Source organism: Panthera uncia (assembly GCF_023721935.1).
Source record: "Panthera uncia isolate 11264 chromosome C1 unlocalized genomic scaffold, Puncia_PCG_1.0 HiC_scaffold_4, whole genome shotgun sequence".
In the NCBI taxonomy this organism is placed as follows: domain Eukaryota; kingdom Metazoa; phylum Chordata; class Mammalia; order Carnivora; family Felidae; genus Panthera; species Panthera uncia.
In genome coordinates, this window is record NW_026057585.1 from 53,788,443 (window position 1) to 53,794,626 (window position 6,184).

The 6,184-nt window shown below is 40.2% G+C and overlaps 1 pseudogene; it reads right to left on the reverse strand.

Moving 5' to 3' along the window:
* Positions 1 to 6,184, reverse strand: part of LOC125913668 (40S ribosomal protein SA-like) — a 17,613-nt pseudogene extending 11,429 nt beyond the window's left edge.

Sequence of the window (6,184 nt, forward strand, 5' to 3'; positions counted from 1 at the left end):
TTCACGCTTACATCTCAAAAAAAAAAAAAAACAACAAAAAAAAAAAAAAAAAAACACAAAACCAAACCAACAAAAAAAAAAAAACAACTTAAAAAAAATAAAGTAAAAAATAAAAAAGAATTCTTCCAGATATTTTTTGTGTATTTACACAAGCAGGATCATATTTACCTGTATTCTTACAATATGCTTTGTTCCCTTAACAACATATCATAGACTTCTTTCCATATCAGAACATATAGATCTACCTCATTAAAAAATAATTGTGTAATATTCATCTCTATGAATGTATCAAAAGTTAACAACTTCATGTTAATGGACAGTGTTTTGCCATTACAATCAATGCTTCAGGGATCATCTTTTTTTTAATTTTAGTTTTAATTAATTTTTTAAAAATTTACATCCAAATTAGTTAGCATATAGTGCAACAATGATTTCAGGAGTAGATTCCTTAATGACCCTTACCCATTTAGCCCATCCCTCCTCCTACAACCCCTCCAGTAACCCTCTGTTTGTTCTCCATATTTAAGAGTCTCTTATGTTTTGTCCTCCTCCCTGTTTTTATATTATTTTTGTTTCCCAGTGATCATCCTTTAAATAACATCTCTGTGTGCTGGTGAGATTTATCTGTAGGATAAATTTCTTGAAGTACAATTGGGCAGAAAGAAAGTGCATTTGGGGCGCCTGGGTGGCTCAGTCAGTTGAGTGTCCAAATCTTGATTTCGGCTCAGGTCATGATTCCAGGGTTGTGGGATCGAGCCCCATGTTGGGCTCTGCACTGACAGCGAGGAGCCTGCTTGGAACTTTCTCTCGCTCTCCCTCTGCCCCTGCCCTGTGCTTGCTCTCTCTCTCTCAAAACAAACAAATAAACTTTTAAAAAGTGCATTTGAATTTTAAATAGATATTGCCAACTTACTCAAAATAATACATAAAAATGTCTGTTTCCTTATTTGATGTTTTGCTAACAGTTTGTTTAAAAATTTTTATCTTTTAATAAGTATTTAGTTTTTCTGCTGCTCATTATTTCTGCTACCCAAATGTCTTTGGAGAACTATCTCTTTCCCACGTAGTTGATGGGATTCCATTAGGAATAGGCCAGGTGACTCAGTTCTGGCAATGAAGAGCATCAGTTCTTCCTGATAACTGACTTGTTTTTTTTTTTTTTTTTTAATTTTTTTTTTCAACGTTTTTTTATTTATTTTTGGGACAGAGAGAGACAGAGCATGAACGGGGGAGGGTCAGAGAGAGAGGGAGACACAGAATCGGAAACAGGCTCCAGGCTCTGAGCCATCAGCCCACAGCCTGACGCGGGGCTCGAACTCACGGACCGCAAGATCGTGACCTGGCTGAAGTCGGACGCTTAACCGACTGCGCCACCCAGGCGCCCCCTGACTTGTTTTTTTTTAATGCCTTTATTTTTTACAGTTTTATTGAGATATAATTGACGAAATTGTATGTATCTAAAAGGTATAGAGTGGTGACTTGATTGACATATGTATTGTGTAATGATTATGGCAATCAAGTTAGTTAACACATCCTCACCTCACATAGTTACTCTTCCTAATAACATTGTTGTCTAGAGGAGGAAGAGCATGACCTAAGTTGTTCCAATGCCCAAAACTCATATGGGAGCACCAGAAGGAGGCACTCTTTTGCTGGACTGAAACCTGGGAGAATGTAGGCATGAGTTGCTGGCTGGTACATTGCCTTCTTGTTGCATACCAGTGAAGTTGAAACAACAGTGAAGTGTGGTGGAGCATAAAGCTGAGAAATGGAGGCAGATGGTGCCTTCTAGACCAAGTTTAGATGAAAGTCAGAAAAATCTACCTCTACACATCCACAAGTGCATGGGGACATTTGCCCTAAATTTTGACTTTTTTCTTAATGACGATTGTCAGGAAATATGTTCTCTTTGACACCTGTTTCTCTATCCCAGCCTGTTTTGTTGTTGTTGTTGCTGTTGTTGTTGTTGTTTGTTTTAACTGCCTGTACCCTAGAAGTGAGTTTGTGTGACATTAGACTTACCACTCTTTTCTCTCTGGGCCTGTTTTCCTCATTCAAAAAAAGCAATGGGAAGTAGAGGGTAGGCATGATCTAAGTTAACTTTCAGCTCTGCCATTCTGGTTCAACTGTGTTTCCCTGGATTCTGATCCTATAGGTGCCCAGGAGAGTATCTAGTCTGGTTGTTTTTCTCCAGGTGTTTTAGCTTTAATTTGAGTGCCAGCTTCCAGCCTTACCTGTTTCAGTTCTGCTCCTGCTGCTGTTCCCTGGCTTTCTAGAACATCCCAGTACAGAGAGTAAAAGTGAAGTCTCAAGACCAGCCAGGCTCCTGGCTTCATGTCATAGCTCTACCACTTATTGGTCATATGACCTTGGTCAAAGTACTTCACTTTTCCATACCTCAACTTCCTCCTCTTTATAAAGGTTCTTGTTAGTGTTAAGGGGATTTTAGATGTAATGCTTTCTCAGTCTGTTTTTTTTTTTTAAGTTTATTTATTTATTTTGAGGCAGAGAGCACAAGTGGGGGAGGAGCAGAGAGAGGAGACAGAGAATCCCAAGCAGGCTCTGTGCTGTCAGTGCAGAGCCTGACACGGGGCTCAATCTCACAAACAGTGAGATCGTGACCTGAGCCAAAATCAAGAGTCTGATACTTAACTGACTGAGCCACTCAGGCACCCCAATACTTTCTCAACATCCAAATACTTTATCACAACACCCAAATCTAATTCAGGTTCTGGTACATTTTATGTTCTTAAAACTGTCAATTCTTTTTTGCAAAGTACTTCACATTAGCAAGTTGAGTAATTCACATTGGCAGATACAAAAACAACAGTGAAGTCCAAAGAGATTGAAATGACTTGCTTAAAATCACACTGAGAGTAAATGACAGAGTCAGGATTCAAAATCAGATTTATTGGCTCCAAATCTCTGTGCTTCTCGCTATTCTCAGCAGTGATAGCCCATATCTTATTTATTGGAGGACTTTAATACTCTCCTGATGCTTATGGAGATGTCCATCCTCCACCTTGGAATCTGGTTGGCTTGTTCTTTCTCAGGCAGGCATGTCTTAATGGGTTTCCTCTTCTAAACCCACCCATTCTGTTAGATAATCAAATAAAAATGTATCCTCACCTTCCCCAGAAAGAATTAGGACTAGTATTAAATCTGGACACTACTGTACTTTCAGAGCCTTTGTTTTCCAAGGCAAAATGATTAGTGGAAAGTTAACTGGGTCTAGTTCTGATCCATTAATTCTTTCCTTTAGTAATTGTATGGCCTTGGCCAACTCAATTAATTTCTCTGGGCCTCAGTTTCTTTTATTTGTCAAGTAAGGATAATAATGTTACTAATATCTGCTTTATAAGATAACTGTGATGCTGGAGGTAAAGTATGGTAAGTGCTTGGTTATAGTACACATTCAATAAGTCACTGTTATTGTCAACAATAGTTACTTCAGCTTGTGGGAGACTGAGCTGTTATGGCCCTAAAGAGATTTGATATTATTTGGGGGCTACTCTCTGAGTATATAGTCTTTCAGTTGTGTTTGGAAGAGGATGGGGGAAGAGAGTAGTCTGGTGAGAAGTGCACATATTTTGGATTTAGGTAGATCTATATTTGGATCTGATTATGGCAGTTACCAGTTGTGCAAACAGGCAGGTTATTTAATCACTTTGAGCTGCAACCTCTTCATTTGAAAATGAAGGGAAAATAATGCCAATTTCACAGAGACTATTGAAGCAACTGAAATAGCATATATAAAGCATGGCAGTGATTTTAAAAATTATTTGTCCTTAAAAAAATAAAAAAATAAAAAATAAAAAATAATAAAAATATTTGTCCTCCATAAGGCATTGTTAAAGAATGTCCCAAAATTATATGTCATTGTGTTCCTCTTTGTGCTGTTAGCACTTAGTGCTGCTATCACATGGTAGGAACTAAAAAAATATTTGCTGAGCTCTCTAAAGATCTCTAATAAAATCTTTGAAAAAGAAAAAAAAAATATTTGTTGAACTGAATGGGCCCTTGAGTTGAACAGTAAAAACATTTTACACCCAAAGTTTTTTTTTTTTTTTTTTTTTTTTTTTTTAAGAAACTAATATTTAGGGTCGCCTGGGTGGCTCAGTCGGTTGAGTGTCCGACTTCAGCTCAGGTCACGATCTCGCGGTCCGTGAGTTCGAGCCCTGCGTCGGGCTCTGGGCTGATGGCCCAGAACCTGGAGCCTGCTTCCGATTCTGTGTCTCCCTCTCTCTCTGCCCCTCCCCCGTTCATGCTTTGTCTCTCTCTGTCTCAAAAATAAATAAACGTTAAAAAAAAAAAATTAAAAAAAAAAAAAAGAAACTAATATTTATTTTCTATCCACCTTATTTCCACATTCTGTTTTGGAGCCTGTAGAAGAATTGCTTAACACCACCCAGTGTTGTTCTTACCCATTCAATGGTCTGAGAATGAGAGCTGCAGACCAGTCTTCAGTGGCAGACTATGGGCTCTGGTCTGCAGTATGGAACTGCTGGATGGGCACAGAGGCCACCTGCGTGCCTTCAGGCCAGTCTGCAACCTGAGCTCGATAGCAGTAAACTCAAGCAGTTTGCTTGGGCTAGAGATGTCCACTCACCCTGAAATTCCTCCTTGGTCATGGCCTTTTCAGCAGTGGCCTGCTCTTTCTTTTCTGTCTCTTTAGAATCTCTGTAGATATAGATCAGGCATGATCTCCCATGGGTGTGCATGAGGGATGGTGGCACAGGTGCACAGAACTTCCCGCACCATCATGTACCACACGAGCCCCACTGAGCTTCCTTGTTGTTGCACAGGATGGCGATGTGCACATAGCATGGAGGAGAGTCTGTGATACACAGAGCAGTGGTTGGCAGGTTAACATAAGATGCCTCCATGGGAGGCTGGTGGTCAGCCCTGGGCTCAGTAACCACCGGAAGATGTGGTTCTTGGAAGTCTGCCTGGATCTGGTTATTGAAAGTTGTGGGAGTGAAGTACCCAGCAGTAGGAGTGGCTACAGTGGCACCAGCAAAATTCAGGACAGCCCACTGGCCGGTGTTCCTGGAGGACGTGACACTGACACCAACTGGGTTTTCAATGGTAACAATGGCACAAGCCATCAGTGGAAGCTTCTTCCAGGTCCCCTTCAGATTTATGATGTAGATGCCATCACTTTAACTTTTGTAGACGTACTTTCCATTTGGAAGTCAGAGTTGGTGCCACCTAAGTAGGTTCCTGCTGCAAGGAATTTAGGGATATCCTCTTCCTTCATTTGTAGGACATCAGGGGCTCTGGGCACTGTAAAAGTTTCCCTTTAAGTTATTATGGGACCCTATGACCACACCATGTGGACCCCTGTCTGGGTGGTGCAGAGTGGCATACCTAAAGTTTGATCACTGATACGCTCACTCTTCTGTGGCTGGGAATCCTAAAAAAAAGATAAAATAAAATGTTAAGGGAGTTATTATGCTGAGTAAAACACCCAGGCTTAGGAACTAGTGTGCATAAGACCTCAAATTTCTTTCTGGCTCTCAATATGAGAGTCATGATTGTTTCCCTTGCGTCATCCTCCGCATGTGGCTTTTCATCTTACATTCTGGTTTTGCTCCAGGAGACTACACTGTCTTATGCCAGGGACCTGATGAAAGGTCACACTCAGAATGGCCAGGCTGGGAAGAGCTCACTTAACAGCATAGGTCTCTAACTACATTCTCTAGTGCTCTACCTCAGTGAGGTAAAAGCAAGAATGAAAAATTCCAAAGAAGCCTAAAATTTAGATTTTGTCCTGAGAGTGTAACTGGAAAGTTTTTTGTTCTGAGTTGTGTAACCAGGAATGGGTGAGTTTCTGTCATTTCCCCACCATATAAAAAGGAATTTATGATGAATCATTGTTAAATACAGTGATGTGGACTTATTCTTTCCAGCTTAGTGTGACCCATCCCAACCAGTTTCTTTAAAGTTTACAGTCAGTTTCTTTAAAGACAGCATGAGAAACCTCAGTGTCCTCTGGAGGTGTTTGTAAATGGATGCCAGCCCAGCCTTTATTAAACTGGGTTTATACATCATATAATTGCCCATCTTGATATACCTCTTTCAGACTCTGCTTGAGCAAGGGCAAAATGAGTTGAGGATTGTCTTTTGCTGCAAATGCTGATCTTTGGTATTTTTTGGTTGACAATGCTTTATCTTTTTCCAT